This window comes from Cornus florida, unplaced genomic scaffold (genome assembly GCF_030987335.1).
Source record: "Cornus florida cultivar Cherokee Brave unplaced genomic scaffold, ASM3098733v1 CherokeeBrave_3.0.0_Hap2_Chr04, whole genome shotgun sequence".
NCBI lineage: Eukaryota > Viridiplantae > Streptophyta > Magnoliopsida > Cornales > Cornaceae > Cornus > Cornus florida.
Genome location: NW_026775574.1, coordinates 23,349,515 through 23,370,301, shown reverse-complemented (window position 1 = coordinate 23,370,301; position 20,787 = coordinate 23,349,515).

Sequence of the window (20,787 nt, the reverse complement as noted above, 5' to 3'; positions counted from 1 at the left end):
ATGTGGTTAACTCGATTAAAATGGATCAAATACGTTCTCGTTCTATATTTGTTATATTTTATATTTTATAAAATTTCAAACACTTATCATAATTTTATTATGTCACCTATTGAGTCTGTAGATAGTTCTTACTGAGTAGGCAAGTATTGTCTATTAAAAATTATTCGCAGTTATTATCATAAAGTGACTTGATTTAATTTCCATACGTGATTCCATACGTGAGAAACTCCCACATACTCTACTAAACAATACCAAGAAGGAAGAGAGTCAGTCTTAAAGGTTCTTGTGACACGCAGGATCCGAATGGAGAAGGTCTTGAAATGTCACATGCTTAATGAAGTAATCCTTTTGGATTGGATGGCAGCGCAGCCCAGTGTTGTTTTAGTTTTTTTAATTGCAAATCAATAACGTGACCATTCGCATTCATTGTTCCCATGCAACTTGTGAGATTGAGTTTTAAAGTTTTCATACTATTTTGCATTTTAAAGTAAAATATTAAGAGTTCAATTTCTCATAAAGATAAGTGGAGGTGCGAGTATATTTCTTGCCAAAGTGATCTTATTACAAGATCATGACAGGATCTCCTCCCATGCGAGCATATTCCAATTTAACAAATTGTGTGAGTTTTTCATTTTCCGTTTTCCTTTTTTCTTTTAATTTTCATATATAGAAAAAAATTAATATACCACTAATTCTTTTATACTTTTTTACTTAATCTTCTTGCTTTGGGTATATATTATCGTGTTACGGTGTAATAATATATATATATATATATATATATATATATATATATATATAAAATCCGGTCTAGTGCAAATGCATGATGATTAAGTGGATTACTGAACAAAAATGAAACGTACTTATAATGTTCTGACACTAATTATATCTCGAAGAGGCTTGTTTAACATTGGGTGTTGTTTGATGATGCAATTCAACACTTAATTTTGAATCGATTAATCATTTATCTAATCAAGTGTATTTAACATAACAAATTGAATATCATTAAAAATTATTGACAAACGTAATTTAAAATGGAGTAAAATAAGCCATAGTTTTTGTACTTCTGAACGAGTTCAAATAGAGTTCTTGAGCCATTGGCTCTGAATGACTTCAAGTACATATCCTCATTTCCGGCATGAGCGAAGCCACCCACGTCAAACCCATGGGATGGGCACAACCTAGACGTTTGGTGCCCGAGCAGACTTGACAGTGTGATGGGTTGTGGCTAGTGTAGCTTTGACACCATTGGAGGGGAGGATTTATTATATTACTGGTTGATTTATTCTCTATGTGGTGGCATTGAAATGGTTATTTGCAATTTTTTCAAAGGCTATTGTTGATTCCGAGTTCCTTATGTAAAGTTTATTTACGTAAGGCTTATTTAGCTTAATTTTATGAAAATAATTTTGAAAAAAAAATAGTTTTCCATGGCCTTCAAAAACCATTCTCTAAATTAGGCCCTTCTTTTTTAATTCCTTTCCATAGAGAATAATCCATCAATCATAACAGGGAAAACTATTCTTATAAAACCAAACCAAAGCCTTTAGAGTTTGTTTAGTTTTTAATTCTGAAAAATTCAGAGAAAAGTTAACTATTTTCGGATAATAGTAGAGAATAATCTTTTATAATTTTTTAAAAATAGATATTTTCATAACAAAGTTTTCAAAAATCAGTTTTATAAAGACTGAATCAAACAAAATTTTTTGTACTATTTTCTTAGTTAGAAACTATTTTTTTGGTTAAAATTTTTTGTACTGTATGGTTTCATCATACAGGCCTTATTTTATTTTATTTTATTTTTATTTTTATTTTTATTTTTTAATTTTTAGAGCTACAAAATGACACATATGCAATGAGACCTGCTGACATATGCAATGTGACCCACCACAAGAAAGCTCCTGACATATGCAATGAGACTCAACACAAGAAACCTGCTGACATATGCAATGAGACCCACAGCATATGCAAGTAGTCAGGCGTCCGCATGTGTGTAGTTTTGCGTGTTGACAATGAGACAGCTACCATATGGATGAAGATATTAGGTAGAAGAGTATTTTGATTTGGTGGAGATGCATTCACAAGATAATATTCCCGGAGTCCGGACAATATTATATATGTGATATAATTTATCTTCATTATCCATAATTTGTGAAAGATAAATGATGAAAATATCAAGGAGGCAATTAACCGTGAGTTTTATATTGGCCGTAGCTTGGGGAAGCAATTGTAATCCCTTTGCATTCTTTTAGGAAGTTAGTTGTTTTAGGACTTTTTATTTATTTATTTATTTTTTATAAAGATTTGTGAAGGTAGTTTTTGTAACTCGTCCAACACCTCTCATACAATCGCATAACTTGATTTCCTTAATTTAATTCAACTTTCCTAATTTAATTCAACTTCTTTTTATTTATTTATTTATTTTTATTTTTTTTTACTTACTATAATTAAATTATAGTTTAGTTTCTTTTGTTAAGTAATTGAATTCTTATTCCTTGTTATTTCCTTTCCCGTTGATTCAATTATATAGTAGCTACCATAGTTTTCCATTCCATTCTAGTTTAATTCCATTTCAATTCTATTTTATTTCATTGCAATTCACTTTTCAATATTTGCACTACAATCTTAAATAAAATGACAATTCTAACCTTAACTTTACAATTAAATAATTATTACTTTTTAAATAACACAATTGATCTTTCAGATTTTCTCTCTTTATTTTTAATCTTTAATATTTAAAGTATCTTTTGACAACCCAAATAAAATAAAAATTGAATAAATTTTTTTTTTTAAGGGATAATTTTTTTTTTTTTGTTAAGTTGAATAAATTGTCTCTTTTACCGGACCAAAAAATAAAAAGTAACCATTAAAAAAATTGTCTCTTTTGACATGAAAAAAAAAAACCATCAAAAATATATATTTATTGAAGAAACTATCTTTGTTGTCAAGATCCCAAAAACAATAAAAAAACAAAAGGAAGATGATTAAAAAAAAAAATTATCTCTATTGACTTACCAAAAAATAAAGTGACCTAGTGAAAAAAGTTAATTTTGTTGAATAAATATCGATCCCTTTCAATTGTATATATGAAAAATAAAAAAAAAAGTTATTATGGAATAAATTATCCCTTTTAACTGCTAAAAATAAAACTATTAGTATGGAGTAAATTATTTTCTTTGAGAGGAAAAAACAAAAACAAAACAATTCCGGTGTTGGACACATGTCCAAGGCTGGGACACGCGTGTCCCTGTCGAACACGCGTCCGACATTGACCAATTATTAATTCATTGAAAACAAGAAAATAATAAGCCTAAAGGGATTCTAGAATGTACCAAAGCTGAAATTGCTTATATCAATGTGAATATCTCATCGAGCTCTTCGTTTTGTCGCAAACGACACCAAAAACATTCTCCCAAATGAGGGAGAAATTGAAGTTTAAAATCAATTCACAAAAGAGACTTAGTTTGACTGAAAAATTGCGTCAGTAAAAAACATGTTTGGTGTTTGGTGACATATTATAATAAGTATTTTTAACAATTAAATTATTTTTTTTATTTATTTGGAAACAATTTTTTTTAATCACTTTTATTGTTAATTTTACAATAATATATCCTTTAATATGACGCTACCATATTTGATAATAGTAACTTTATTAAGGAAAAATGTGTAATTGTCATTATAAAAAGTAAAATAGATAAATTTGTCTGATGAAAAAGAGTTACCAAAAATATTCAACCTTTACTCGTAACGCAGTTTTATAAGCTCTAAATTCTAACTTCATCCAAACGCACTACCGAACTATTTGATAATCATTTAAAGCTCTTATAATGGTTACCAAAGATATTTAAAGGAATTTTTTTAAAATAAAAGCGCTTTTAAGCAGAGAAGCAATCCCAAATAGGCTCCAAGTCATCGGTTCTAGCACGCCCGCAACTAGCCAGTTTTTGAATCAGCAAAGCCTGCTAATTTAAGGGTCAACATTTTGGCACGCCCGATAGGACCCTAGGTCAAGAAGAGTTACAATGATTCAGTAAGATGAATCCTGATTTTAACAATGTGCAATCAGCTTCTTAGTCGATGTACAGGTGCGAATAACAGATTATTGGCAGGTGCCAACAACTAATTATCGGCAGTGTAACAACCCGAACCTGGGGGTATGAATCATTATCCGGGTCTTAACCGAACCCGAGGTCATCTAAGGGTAATGCGACCATTTATAAGGTTAAAATATAATTAGTACGTATTTACAGTCTTTGTAGTGCACCTTAGTGTCATGAAATAGGTCAGGATTGGACAAAATAGGAGAAGATAAACAAATGGGGAAGCTATAGGAATCCATCGATGTGTGCAGGTTATAAGTCGATCGGTTCAGGCCCTTCGGTCGAAGTGTGTAGCTCACATGTCGACCGGTTAATGTCAGTGAAGCCCTACACTACCTCCATTTTTTAGATACCAGTCGACGTATGGGGTTCCACACGTCGACTGGTTTATGCTGGGTTGGCCTTTAAGGCATATTTGGTGTTCTAAATCCTTGGTGTCTTCCTTTGGCTCATTTGTAAGCCTAAATATGATGTAAACCTGTCCCAAGAGCTTACATCCAATTGTATACAACACAATTAAACATCCATGGATCTATATAATCATTAAACGAGCTTGATACGTTATATGTAGTCAAAATGAATCCGGTTACATCATAATATTCTCCTAAGGCCATAAACAGGATTAGAAATCCTAATGAGACCACAAAGTTACAGAGATGGTCTCAAAATTATTTATATCTGCAACATACATACAATGACCATTAATTACAAACTCGTGGCAGAGTAGATATATGTATATAACATTTTCTCAAAACATTAAATATTGCATTGGTTACAAAAGAAATCAAAGGTTCCTCTAATCTGTCTAAACTTGTGGGGGAATATCATCCACCATCTCCCTTCCGTGACTTAAAAAATAGTCATAAATGGGTGAGCACAACGCCTCAGCATGAGGTGCCTAAAACGCACTTCTTAATAATCTTGTGAATTATACGCAAAGAATGGAATAAAAAAAAATGGGTTATGCTCAATTTGGGGAGGAATAATCAATACAATCATCATCACATAAATCCAAGTAAAATTAATGCAATGCCAATGCAATGCAACGTCCACTCCCTATTTCTAAAATCTTTACCAATCACAATAACCGTCAAACCGTTAATGTAACCCGGCCCGTGGTAACTCCACGTTGTTAGGAAAGAAGGATTGATTAACTATTCCTGACCTAAGGCAACTCCTTAAGTAGCTCAACCACACGTCCCTGTAGGTTCCATTATCCCCACGGACACACAAGGCGACTCCATGCCGTCCCCCCTTTTTTTTTTCTTTTTTTTTTTTTTTTTTGCAAACTTTCATTTGAAAATCCCAATTTAAAAATCAATGCCTCTTTTCAAGAAAAATAATATTCCCCTTTTTGTCCCAAAATACCATTGCATGAACGTTCTAGGATTTCTACATCCTGCCAATATGAAATTCATGCATTAAACCACAATCATATTTATATACTTTGGAAATGATTTTAACACAAAGAATTCTCATACAATCAACTTTTGAATCTTGACATTTTAAACATGAAAATCATGTAAAAAGGTAACCATCACATAATCCACATAATCATGCAATCCAACACTTCATAGGCACATAAAGCATGTATATCATCAACCACAATTACAACATTAACATTTCATGCTATATAATTACAAATTTCACATGCTATAACCCAAATACAATAGAATTAACTCGCAAAAACCAAAAGATGTAGGCTTTAGAGACCTTTACCTCAAAAAGAAGAGAAAAGCCCAAAAAAAAAACCTCAAATTTAAAAATGCGTTCCAATTCATTTTGGACATTTTTGAGTTTTAAACCGAAGGATCCCGTGTGGGTCCAAGGTCGCTTAAGTGCATAGGAATGTCAAGGGCCTAAGTGAAAGATCATTGGAGGGCATTATTATTATTATATTTTCAGTGGATTGTTGCCTTAGGGTAATTTCATGGAAGTTGCTTGGAGGAATGGAATAAATAGCTATAGATATTTGGGGTTAAGTGATGTGATTAAAGGAAAGTTGTGAGTAGATTATAAATAGGAGGAATTTGCCAAATTTCCCCACTATTCACCTTCTTAATTCCCCCCCACACTTTCTCTATATCTATACATATATCATCCTTCACGAATAAGCTTTGCAAAGCTTCGATTTGGAGGCAATAGCCTTTGATTTTGAGTGTACCCAAAGAAAGAAAGTTATTCTCCTCCTTCTCTTCTACATAACCATGATAAGAAATTAGAGATTTGACCACATTGAGATTTTTGAAATTCTTAGAGGTTGGATTTGGAATAAGGGCTAGTTAGAGATGTTGTAGAGCATCTCTTGATCTTCAAGATTATGTGATTTCGGAAGCCAGTGGGGCACTTTGAGATTTTGACCTAGGCTTGAGCTTAAGCTTTGGGGTTGTTTCAAGAGGAAATTTTGTCCTCCTTACCTTCCTTTTCACATTGATGGTGGTGGACTTCAAATTGGTGGAATTTCAAGCTTGGAGCAAACTAGGGTTTTGCATCTTTGAGGTAAGGGTTTGCTTAAATTGTGTAGTCCTAGGTTATGGTAATCAAATCTTTATTTTCCCCTTAAAAGCATGTTAAAATTGGGGGTAATTTTGTTGGATTTGGGTTTTAGGGTTTCGATCATGATCATTACTTGTTAAATTGTTGTTTGAACTGTAATCAGTTCCATTAAATGTTGCAAAGTATGATGATTATGTTAATAGGAATGCTAAAATGGAAGACTATATGTGTTATGTTATTTATCTCATGTTGTATGTGACTAGTTGAAGTGAATGCTTGTGATTTTGGGGTAAACTATGTCTAACATGCTTATTATATGACAACTTGCTTACATGAGACTATCTTTTACATTGATGTTAAATGCTATGAGGTTTTGTTGCCAATATGAACTTCTTGTTCATTATAAGCAAAAACATACATATTGTTCTAATTGTAGTTCTGTGTTAATGGTGGAATGTATGGTTGTCCTAGATTTGTTGTGAAACATCTTTATGACATTACCATGGTGTTGGTGTGGATAGAGTGGTGTGTGCAAAGTTATGGGTGGAAACGAGTTTTTGCAAAGTTAATGGAGTAAAGGTTTCTTTTAAAACCGATGTTGGGGAGGTACCCCTTTAATGGTGGTACTAATTGGCCATAAGGACAGAAAGAGGTACCCGAAGTCCTGTTACTTAGTACACTTCTGGTGTGAATGTGTATGATTCGATTGTGTGTGTGTGGTGTAAACGCATATTACATAGCATTCGTCAGATATTTGGATCTTAGTTTATGTGCTTGATGGTTGATTGGTGATTAAAGTCCCTTGCATGATCCCTATCCATCTTACTATGCTCCTACATGGTTGTTGTTATGCTTACTTGACTTAAGGAAATGCCATTTAGGCCTCATCTACTGAGCGGTAGTGCTCACCCTTTATCTTAAACATTTCTTAGGACTTGGTGGTGATGAAATGGATGACGCACTTTCATACGCTTTGACGTAGTTAGGATGTTTAATTTCATCATTTCTTGTAGTCGGAAGTATTTGTAAAGTTTAGGAATAAACTTGTATTATTTTACAACCGTGGCAATGTCAATGTAAAGTTATTCATTTGGTTATGTATATTACGAAACTTGTCATTAATTTGATAATGTATTTATGTTTGTGGATGTTTTGAGACAGGTTTTGTGCTGTAAGGATATGTCCATTATCATAAATTCAATATAGGAACCAACCAAAGCTTCCTAAAAAGCCAAATTGACCATTTTTTAGGTTCACTCGATCAATCGAGCTTCCACTCGATCGATTGATGCCTTCCATACTTAGAAATATCGAGAAAAACCTCAAATTTCATGCTCTTGGCTCCACTGCACGAGCTTAGACTCGATTCATCGAGCTTGGACTCAATCGGTCAAGTTAGGCTTGATTAATAAAGCACTCTTGCTTGTCCAGTGGTTGTTAATCCAAACTTCGAATGGCCATAACTCCCTCATTTGAAACCCAAATTGGGTCGTTGTTTAGCCTAAACTGATCGACTTGAAGTCAATTTTCCAATAAAATCAATATTATCCTCAAATTTCAACCACACTAGGAATTATAACTATTTTAGTAAAGAGTTGTCGGAGAGTCCTTCAAACCGAGAGTAGGTAAATGTTGAAAATTGTTGGCCATTAGAAACTTATAGAATTAACTTATTTGGTTAATGTGAGGTTAGAATGACTCATTAGACAGATCATACTCAACTCATCTCTAATAGTTGCTGTGAAATTACCATTTTGCCTTTGTGTGCCCTCAGGTACGGGTAAGGACCCGGTTAGCGATTCAAACCCCAGGTTCGGGTCATTACAATTGGTGTTAAAATAAAGCCCTTGCCATGCTCTCCAATTTCCCTTCTTGCTCTTCATCAAAATCCTACTCTAACCTTTTCAAAATAAAATTTGTAGTATAGAAGACATATATGTGTATAGATATAGAGAGAAAAGGAGAAAGGTTAGAGAGAGAAGAGACTTGGCAGAAATGAAGAAGAAATGGGGGTGTTTGCTTGTCTTGCAATTGCACACATGGTCCATGTGGTGCCATTTGTCAAGCCCAAGAAGGTTACTAATTCTTGGCTAAGTTACTCATTTGCCTTTCTCCTTTCATTGCAATACCAAACTCATCCCCAAAATATCTGCCTTAATGTATACTTACATACATATGTATATGTGTGTGAAATGCCCATAATGCCCCTCACTTAAAATGAGAAAAATGGGAGAAGTTCCTGAATCCGAAAGTTGTCCCGATTTTTGAAAAATTCTAAAAATGGCCTCGTCACCTTTAATTGACTTAAATTAATTAATATGCATTTCTAAAACTCTTAGCTCGAGAAATTAACCTAAACGACAATTGCACGTAAAACGAGGTATGAAAAATAAATAAATAAAAATTCAAAAAAATCCAGGGCATTACATAAGGTGGTTCTGTTGGAATGGGTAAACATTGGGGTATCGACAATTTGATATGCAGGGATGGCGATAGTTGTTGGGTTATCAAGATGTGTTGTTGGATAACTTTAGGTGTTTGTAAGATAGTTTTTATCCTATTCTTTGTTTTAGGACTCTTTTTATTTGGCTTATAAATACTATTGGAGATAGCCTATGTAAGGGGTCCAACACCTCTCGAACTTTTGTATCTATATAATTTTTATTCTTCAACCATTGTTTCCTAGTTTAACTTGATTTCTTTAGTTTAATTCAAATTTCTTAGTTAATTAAATTCTAGTTAAGTTTCCTTTATTATTTATATTTTTTTTCTGTGAATTGAATTCTTATTCCTTGTAGCTTCCTTTCACGTTGATTCAATTTCAGCAGTTATCATAGCTTTCTATTTAAGTTTAATTCCATTTCAATTTTATTCTATTTTGTTGCAATTAGCTTTTCCTTTAAAGTCCTATTTTCGTTCAAGGCAATTAGGAACCAAACCTAGAGTTTTCTGTTATTTCTCTCATTCATCAATTCATCTACAACTTTCTGTAAAAGAGACTAGATCTTTTTATTTGAACCAAGTCATTGGTTCTGGCACGCCAGCACTAGATAATGTCTAAATCAACTAAGCTTGCCGATTTAAAGGGTCAATAGAACAACCTACAGTTGCCTGTCACTTTTCTTTTTCAAGGGTATGTATTTGGGTATGGACTGTTGAGTAATATTTTAATAAAATTAATATATATATTAAATTATATAATAAGTTACATTATACTAAATACTATTTAATAGAATGGTTTATTATATTTATATTGATGAAATAATTATATTTAAATTCTCTATTTATGTTGCTACAACCGTTACACTCTTTTACACTATAAAAAGGTTATATGTTTATTATTCTAAAGAGGGAAGTATGGATACATATATTTAGTGTGAGTGAGAGTCTAAAAGAATAGTTTTTCATCTCTCTATTATATTTTTTCATATATGTATATGTGTATACTGCATTTGAAAGTATTTTACTTCTTGAGTTTATGAGCAACTAGACTTAGACCTAGTCTTATTGTGGTTGTGCACATGGAAGAGATGTCACTGCGAGCTGATTGGGTTGTATCTTAGAGCTGACTAGTTTTACTAATACCCGCACTAAAAGGAGGACTATCAGCTTTAGGTCAATGTGTTTACACGTGCCTCAACAATTAGCCCAACACTTTCTTACCTATTTTATTATTGTCGTTTTACTTCTTAATTTATAATATTGAACTAACATTAATATTATATTGATGAATTATTTATTTTGTTAAATTCATTTTCATTGTTATATCCATATTGTTCAAATGATGTATTATTCAGTTTAATGAAGAATTATTCTTTAATTATTCATTGGTGTTATTGTTCATTATTTTTGAATCATTGTGTACAAAAATTGTCTTTATATTATTTCTATAAATATGATGGAATTTTCACAACATGGACTATGGAAGAGGTTTCAAAATCCATGTTCTTGATTGGGCTGGACCACATTGTTCAGTATTATGTAATAATTACTCCTTGAAACCCTTATATTTTGTCATAAAAATAGCATAGGAAAGAAAAATATTCCATATAATATTTTGTTATATTTTGTCAACAATCTGCGGTTACACAAATGCACACTACAATGAGACTTGAGAGTTCATACTGTGAGTCGTACGCAGCAGAATGTATTTAGGAAAGTTTTAGGTTTTGTAAAATAGATCTGTGTCGTTACCAACTTTACTTATTTTAACAATTAAATAGTTAATCACGTGCAGATAAAATAAAGCGAAGTATAAAGTCAGAGATGACACCAGGATTTTAGTGAGGAAACCCTAGTTGATAAAATACATCAACTGTAATAGGAAAAACCTAGTGGACTTGTGCAGTCTAAAGTAAACCAATTCACTATGCTTGGAACAAAATATACTGAACTTTGACTCTGGCTCACACCATATCGTTCTACACCACACCAACCACTGACGATCCTCTAGCTATGCGACTCCCCGTCCAACAGCAACTTGACCTCAGACTTACACTTTATATTTGTAGAAGAGTAGCAGGTAGATCAGACAGTACTCCGCGAATGCTCCAACCCTTCCAAAGTGTGACTGCGTTTACTTCTGTTCTTCAATCATCTGAATGATGTAGAAGAAAATCTGCTTTGTCTGATCGTTGTTAATACAACTGTATGATCACGATCAGGATTCGAACTTCACAACTCTAACCTATCTAGGTGAATATGTGTATGTTCTAGGAAGACAACAGAAAAATCAACTTTGATTTTCTGAGAGAAATAAACTTCCTAAGGCTTTGAATAATATTTGAATTATAATAAAAAAAGCCGTGAATAAACTAATGTATATGACATGGTTTATATAGAGTATAGAATGACCTAATCCCTCTAAAAATAAGGAAAATTCGTGTAAAGGATTTGGTACAATTCTAGACCAACTGGGAAATAATTCAAAAAAAGAAAATTGAAATTGTATTGTAAACAGGACATCTTGAACCGGTTCGAAGAAACTGAACTGGTTCAAGTTTGGCAGTGACTCAAACTTGAGCATATTGAACCGGTTCAAGGAAGTTGAACCAGTTCAAGGTTGGCAGACCTGAATATTCGAATTCTTTCAGCCTTGTTGTATTCTACAGGAATTTTATATCAATATGGTAATTGTAGAATGTTTAACCTTGTTCATATTCCTTCCTAAAGTATTGTCCTTCATATTCCTTCCTAAAGTATTGTCTTTACCCTTTTCTTCACAAACTCTTCAAGTATGGTAAGTTTGAACTCCTTCCCAGTTCTGTAATCCCTATTGAACTTGATAACTTGTAGAACAAGTAATTTAAATTACAACTCAACTTGGACTTGTTATGTCTACGATAATTGCCAAAAATAATTAATATCTCACAATCTCCCCCTTTGGCAATTTCGTGACAAAACCCTAAAAACATGTGATCATGTACTTACATCGTCTTCTAATTCCTGGAAGGGTTGCTAAATATCCAATCAACTTTTTCCAAGTTGGAGTACTGACTCAAATTCATTGCTAAGTAAGCAGGGTTGCTCTCAGGCGCTTTGACAAAACCGGGCAAGTCAGAAAGGTTGAGTGAAGGTAGGCCTGTGTCCTCCATCTTTACCGGGAGAGTAAGCGCACCATTGTGTATGCGACAAAATATGGCACATACTTTGGTTGAGTTAGTGAAGAATGATGCCCCATATATGCCATGTTGCTTAGTAATCTAGAGCCTAGGGAAAAAATGAATCATACATAACTAAATTGATTGGGGAGCTAGAGTTTTTGTACTTCTGAATGAGTTCGGATAGAGTTCTTGAGCCATTGGCTATGAATAACTTCAAGTACACATCCATATTTCCGGCCTGAGCAAAGCCACCCTCGTTGAACCCATCAAAGATGGGCGCAACCTCGACGTTTGGTGCCGATATGGACTTGACAGTGTAATGGGTTGTGGCTAGTGTAGATTTGACACCTTTAGATGCTAAGCATTTTGCAAATTAAAGGAGAGGATTTATGTGGACTTGGCCTAGATAAGGGAGCATACTACATGGCCTTTATACTGTTTCTCCCCTATTTTTACTGATTATTGTTTTCTGATATATTTGGTCTGCGAGATCCTTATTTATAGACCAGTTAGAGTATCTCCAGCAGTTTGTTAAAAAACCCTTTTGTGTAAAATATACATTGTTATATATGATTTGTAAATTTTTTTCATCTCCAGCAGCCTGTTACGATATACTGCCACATCAACCAAGTGTAAAAAGGTTGTGTATTTTACACAGCACTTTTACACTGCCATGTAAGTATATTTTCTCTCTCCTCCTGATGTGTGTTTTTATTTATCAATAATAAAATACCATTCGCAATAGAACGAATCCTTGTAGGATAGGGCTATGTTGAGGGTGTCGAAACTCAAGGACTGTGGTGGTTTATCGAGTCTTCAATTAATACTATTTTAATTTAGACAGAGATTTGATTTGTGTGTTATGCAATAATATAAACAAAAAATAAATAAAATAAAATAAAAGATCAAGAGTAGAGATACTTAGGGATTGACTTCACCACTATCCTCCTACTACGATCAACTGTTCAACCTTGGGATTTCAACAATTTATATATCATATGAATTAAACTCAATAACATTTATTTAATTTGTTTCAAAAAAAAGATCTTTCATTAAAGTTAGCTAACTATAACCTATCAAAAGTTGGCCCGAATTATCTGCCTACCTACTTCTAACTAATAGTGCAGTATAACTCGTCTTCCCTAAGCATAGATTATGAAAGAGTTCATTCAAGAAAAACATTTGAACACCATTACATGATCTCTATTCTTATGTCCGGCAGGGCTCCGCCAGATACCGTCCAATAAGAATGGGTTGAGAATAGTTTATAAAGAGTTATATCTAAGACAAGGTAATAATTATTCAGAAACTATTAATTCATTAAAACACCAATTGAGTTGGCTCAATTGCTCAAAATCATGTAATCAAAGTATATAAACTATTAAATTCCCAAAGTATAAACAATCAGACCATAATAATTGGATCGGGTTACATCAATGCCCTAAGAGAGGAATTAGCTACTCATGACGACACAAGATATCATCTGTGTTGTTGTGGTCTTCATCGCCATGGACCGCCAAAACTCCTTTAGATCTTCTTCTTCAAAACCCTAAAAGCCGCTGTGAGAGAGAGATAATGGATGAGAGATCGATCCCCTTTCTGTGGCCTTCTCTTCTTCTTTTATAGTGAAGAACAAGTCCCAATCTCCTTTGGATTGGTTTTACGACTTTTGGTAACAATTGGGCCCATAAGGAAATACAGAAATATGATTTTCAGTCATTCCCACATGTATTTACGACTTCCAGGATGTCCAAGATTGAGCCTCAGAGTCCGAGGCTCGAGCATTAAGGTTCAGGCTCGAGCATCTGGGTTCAGGCTCGAGCATCACCTGCCAGCAACTTTGTCTTACTTTGCAACGCGATTGTGACCCATTTAGAGTGCGAATTTGGAGATGGCTATGAGAGACAAAAACTTTAAGCTTTGAGTCTTCTTTCTAAAGACGCTAAGTTTTCTCAATTTAAAGTTCTGAGTCAAAAGTTATGGCCCAAATATTAAAGTGGGTTTAGAGTTTTCAACCATGCTCGAGCACCCTATGGTCTTGCTAGAGCATCCTTTGTTTAGGCTCGAGCATCAAGGTACAAGGCTCAAGCTTGAATGCCTTGGGCTCGAACTTTGAATTCTAACTTCTTCCAAACTTCACCATTTTGACTCTTGGCTTGCTTCGAATGACCAGCAATGACGCGGTAACCTTCATTATCATTCTTTTCATCATAAAAGCCCGATTTTAACCGTTTCTTTGGGAAAGTACCTACAAACACGAAATACATAGAAATTAGTCTAATAATGGATAGAAGTATCACTTTAGGTCTTAACATACGTATATTTAGGGGCTCAAATATGCAATATTCAGCACTCATCATACCCCCAAACTTACATATTGCTAGTCCTTTAGTAATACAGAACTAAAAAGCTGCTTTCGTGGGAATCACGGTTGCATTTAGCTTATGCAACAAGCTTTTAAACCATTAGGTTACCCCTAATGGACGAGTTGTAGTCTCATGAGGATTCCAGTAAAAATACCCACAAACTTTAAATTAGTGCCATAATTTGCACGGTAAGCTCATTTAAACCTATTTTTATATCATACTGTCCCAAAAATATGTCAATCAGTCAACTACAACAAGTATAACAAGTTATATTAATCAGGAAAAATTTCAAACCTTCAATCTCAATTTAGTAACCATGGTCCCCACATGTCAGTTTAATCATTTATTCAACAATCTCAATCTCCAAAACCCTTTAAAAGTGAACTCACAATTTCAAACATGTGGCTTACTATCCATACTTGTATTCATTCCATGTTATCCCTTAATTTACAGGAAAACTTTTCAAATTCCAATTCCCAAATTTTCTTCAGGTATGCATTTTTCAAAAAGGATACTGTGCAATGCTCAGGTTTATTAAGCTTTCTAAATCACCCATGTAACGAACTTTCGGCCAATGACTCCCAAACCAAATAGTTTTAAGGCATTAAGTGATAAAGCACCCCTTTGGACCTAATTGTTCAAGTAATCTAGGCAACCTAAATCCCTTATGTAACGAACTTTTAGCCAATAACTCCCAAACCAGATGGTCTTTGGGCATTAGGTGTTGAAACATCCCTAAGGACTTAATTGCTCAAACAATCTAGGTACAGACCTGAACTTGACCTTTTTTTTTTTTTTTTTTTTTTCATTCACATTGGTAAAGAATTTTTTTCATTTATTGCATACATACCAATTCTTTCTTTCTTTTTATTTTTTTTATATCTTGGTTATCAAAATCATCAAAATCATCTGCTCATCTTAGTTTAACACAAAACAAAACAAGACTTCCAGTTTATACCCCATAGAATTCATGCAAGTGGGAATATGTACAAAGTGAAGTATTTCAGAGATCTCAATCATCAAACAATAATCATCCTGATAAAGTGGACCACAGGCCACCAACTGGTTTAAAAAATTCTCAAAAATTCCTTTTCAACATAAATTTGGCATACAAGCTATCTTTAACCAACATCAGACTGAATAGAGACACTATAACAATCAACATACTTAAAATCATGCTTAAATAGTTAAATTGCATCCTCTTGTGCACAATATATCAGCAATAAAATTTTAAGAGGCACTGCCTTACCCCCAAACTTAAGATGCACATTGTCCTCAATGTGTGAAAACAGATTTAGAGTTAGAAAGATATTACCAAATACGCAGAACCAACAAAGGTCATGAATTAGAGCACAGAAGATGAAATCATCACCTCAACCCCAAACTTAGTCCTTTGTTCCTGACAAAATAATCACACTTCACAACACACATCAGAGTATCAAGTATATGGAGTAAAACAGATATATCACTATCATGCACAAGACATTTGTTTTTTTTTTTTTATTTATAATTTGTGTTTTTTTTTAATCATTAAACAAAACAAAACAAACCTAATCTAAAAATAAAAGAAAAATGCACAAAGAAACTAACCTATTTTTTTTTTTTTTTTTTCTTTTTATAAAAACAAACCTAAACTAACCTAAACTAAAAATAAAAGAAAAATACAAAAATAAATCAAAAACCTAGAAAAACTAAAAAGAATAAAAAGAAAAAAGAAAATAAATCAAATCAAACTAAAGTACAAACCTACAAGTGCTAAGTTTCACGTCGATAGCTCGACTGTACACCACTCCTTAGCCTGTATCTAACAATTTAACTACCTCATCATCCCAAAATCAGTCTTATGGGTACTTATTAAATTCGAAACAGAAGGAACCACTGTGGTTCCATCAAGACCCATGAAAGAATACTCAAGCTTATCCGGTGGTGGCTTAGGCTTAAGTTTGTGAGAAAAATCACAAGAAGGACAAAAAATATTTGAAATCAAAGGAGGAGGATCTTTTGTCAGAAAGATGGTGACTGAATCCTCATCAATAACATCAATAAAGAAGCACTCATCTTTCTCTGAGGAATGTGGAGTGGCATTGAAGATGTTTAATTTGAGCTTCATGTTCCCAAAAGAAATATCTAAAGCCCCAGTCCTATAGTTAATGTTGGAATTCACTGTAGCTAAAAATGGACGACCAAGGATCACAGGAATATATTTATTGGGATCATGGACAAGTTCAGTATCCAGGACAAGAAAGTCAACCAAAAAATAAAACTTGTCCACTTTAATGAGAACATCTTCAATGATCCCACGTGATTGCTTTATAGATTGATCAGCAAGTTGCAACACCATTGACGTGGGTTTAAGTTCTCCCAAGCCTAATTGCTTATACACCGAGTAAGGAAGAAGATTAACACTCGCTCCAAAATCAAAAAGGGCTCTGTCTATCACATTGTTTCCAATGATGCAAGATATGGTAGGAGCACCAGGATCTTTGAACTTACGAGGACTGCTATGCTGAATGATTGCACTGACTTGCTCAGTGAGATAGATTTTCTTAGAGACTTGGCTTTTTGATTTTCTCTTTTGGGTGCACAAGTTTTTCAAAAATTTAGCATAAGCAGGGATTTGATTGATAGCATCTAGGAGAGGAATATTGACTTTTACCTGTTTAAAGACATCCATCATGTCTTGAATTTTTTCTCCTTGCTTACCAAAGTAAGAGGGTCCCTTGAGACATTCAGGAAAAGGTGTTTTTGGCTCATAAGCTGTCTCAAGGTTGGGAGTAGATGAATAAGTGACTTCACCTTCAACTCCCTTGGAACTTGATGGATTAGAAAGTGAGGTAACATTTGTGGGATGTGGAATTGGAAGAATGGGATTAATAGGAATCATACGCCTCTCTTTTTCTACCTCTTGTTCCTCAACTTGATTATCAATGATCTTTCCACTTTCCACTCCTCAAAGTAGTGATGGCATTAACTTTCTCATGATAAGAACTTGACAGATTAGTCTCATCAATTATGTAAATTTGTCTGACTTGATTTGCAATTGGCTGACTTGAAAATTTCCCTTCCTCTTTTTGATTTAACACTTTTACTATTTCCCCAACTTAAGTAGATATTTGCCCAACTTAAGTTTCTAGATTGAATATAGATTGAGAATGGGAATGCAACAATTCATTGTTAGACTTAAGGTTACTAAGTGCAGCCATGACATTCTCTTTAAATGTAGACGAGTACTAAGGAGGAGGAGGATCAGAATTAACTTGGTTCCTAAATTGAGGAGGACAATATATGGAAGATGGATTGAAAGAATTATTTTGCAAAGGAATGGATGAATTATGGAACTGTTCCTGAGATTGGGGAATAGTATTGCCTTGGCATTGATTCTGCCATGATATATTGGAATGGTTTCTCCAGCTAGGGTTATATGTATTGGAATTTGGATTGTAACCCGAACTGGAGAATGCAGCATTGGTTTAAACTTGTGGATTTTCAAAAGATTGACCCAAGAAAGGACAACTATTAGCATAATGAGATGGATTAGCACAGACATAACACACCTCCTTTGGAAAAGTGGAGTGCTGAGAAGAACTAATAAAACTTGGTCAAACTTTCGATTCAACACTTCCATTTGAGTGGCAAGCTCTCTAGATTTCTCTACTTCATACAAAGGGACACCAGGAGTGGACCTAGACCTTGAGGAAGAAGCATGTTGAACAGAATTTTCACTTAGGGCCTCAAACAGTTCCTAAGCGTCATCTGGACTTTTATAAAGGAAACCACCATTACTAGAAGCATCTACCATGTTCCTATGTGGATCAGTTTAATCCATCATAGAAGATTTGCACCAAATGCCATTTAGCAATATCATGGTGTGGACACTTTCTCAGAAGATCATTATATCTCTCCCAAGTATCATGAAGTTGTTTACCAAGGATTTGGGAGAACGCCATCATCTCTTTTCTCATTTGTGTGGTTTTACCCACAGTGTAGTATTTTTTCAAAAACTCTTGTTATAACTTATCCCATGTGCTTATAGAATTATGAGGAAGGGAGTGCAACCAAGTTCTAGCTTTTTCCTTGAGAGAAAATTGGAAGAGTCTCATCCTAAAAGCATCATCAGAAAGAGTGGACAACTTGGTAGTTGAACACAATTCCAGAAATCCATCTATACGCTTATAGGGATCTTCAGTAGCAAACCTATGGAAAGTTGGAAGTATTTGGATCATAGCTGGCTTGATCTCAAAGTGGGTTACATCAGATTGTAGAAATTGAAAGCAACAAGGGGATGTATACGAGGTGGGAATGAAATAATCCCTCAATTGTGGTCCATTTGGATTAGCACCATTATTAGCCATATCTGATTTAAAGAATTCTCCTAACAATTTAAGCTAATTTCAATGGTAACAAGTAGTAACAAAAAGAAAAATTTCAAGTGAAGAAAAGCAACAAAAACTCATAAAAGGTCTTGAAACCGAAGCTTCTATTCCTTAGGCGTCTTCGTCCTCGTTGCTAGATTCCTGCACTTGAAAAGAAAAAGAAATAAGGTGAGATATCAGAAAGTCTTAAAACTATAAATTAAATTAGAATTAATTTTGAACTCAACAAAATCGTGACACAGTCCCCAGTAACGGCGCCAAAAATTGATGTGTGTTTTTATTTATAAATAATAAAATACCATTCGCAATAAAATGAATCCTTGTAGGGTAGGGCTATATTGAGGGTGTCGAACCTCAAGGACTGTGGTGGTTTATCGAGTCTTCAATTAATACTATTTTAATTTAGAAAGAGATTTGATTTATTTGTTGTGCAATAATATAAACAGAAAATAAATAAAAGAAAAGAAAAGATTAAGGGTAGAGATACTTAGGGATTGACTTCACCATGATCCTCCTACTATGGTCAACTGTTCAACCTTGGGATTTCAATAATTTATATATCATATGAATTAAACTCAATAACATTCATTTAATTCAGTTTTAAAGAAAGATGCTTCATTGAACTTGGCTAACTATAACCTATCAAAAGTTGGCACGAATTATCCCCCTACATACTTCTAACTAATGTTGCAGTATAACTCATTTTCCCTAAGTATAGATTATGAAAGAGTTCATTCAAGAAAAACGTTTGAACACCATTACATGATCTCCATTCTTATGTCCAGCAGGGCTCCGCCAGATACTGTCCAATAAGAATGGGTTAAGAATAATTTATAAACAGTTATATCTAAGACAAGGTAATAACTATTCAGAAACTATTAATTCATTAAAACACCAATTGAGTTGGCTCAATTGCTCAAAATCATGTAATCAAAGTATATAAACTATTAAATTCCCAAAGTATAAACAATCAAATCACAATAATTGGATCGGGTTACATCAATGCCCTAAGAGAGGAATTAGCTGCTCATGACGACGCAAGATATCATTTGTATTGTTGTGGTCTTCATCGCCATAGACTGCCAAAACTCTTTTGGATCTTCTTCTTCAAAACCCTAAAAGCCGCCATGAGAGAGAGATAATGGATGAGAGATCGATCCCCTTTCTGTGGCCTTCTCTTCTTCTTTTATAGTGGAGAACAAGTCTTAATCTCCTTTGGATTGGTTTTACGACTTTTGGTAACAATTGGGCCCATAAGGAAATAACAAAATATGATTTTTAGTCATTCTTGCATGTATTTATGACTTCCAAGATGTCTAGGCTCGAGCCTCAGAGTCCGAGGCTCGAGCATTAAGGTTCAGGCTCGAGCATCACCTACCTGCAACTTTGTCTAACTTTGTAATGCGATTTTGACCTATTTAGAGTGCAAATTTGGAGATGACTATTAGAGACAAAAACATTAAGCTTTAAGTCTTCTTTATAAAGCCACTAAGTTTACTTAATTTGGAGTTCCGAGTCAAAAGTTATAGCCAAAATACTAAAGTAGGTTTAGAGTTTTCAACCATGCTCGAGCCTGAAGTGTTGGTGCTCGATCCTTTTGATTCATGCTCGAGTATTAAGGTTGAGGCTCGAGCTCTGGGAGCAAAAATTATCCGGAACATCTTTTTATTAATGGTACTCGATCATCTCTTCATGGTGCTCGATCCCAAGGTGTTGGGCTCAAGCTTTAGGTGTTAGTGCTCGAGCCTTAGGGCTGTATGCTCAAGCTTTAGGTGTTAGTGCTTGATCCCTAAGGTCTGGCACGAGGTTTGGGAGCCTAGAAATCAATTCTTTCAAATTCCGATGCCTTGTG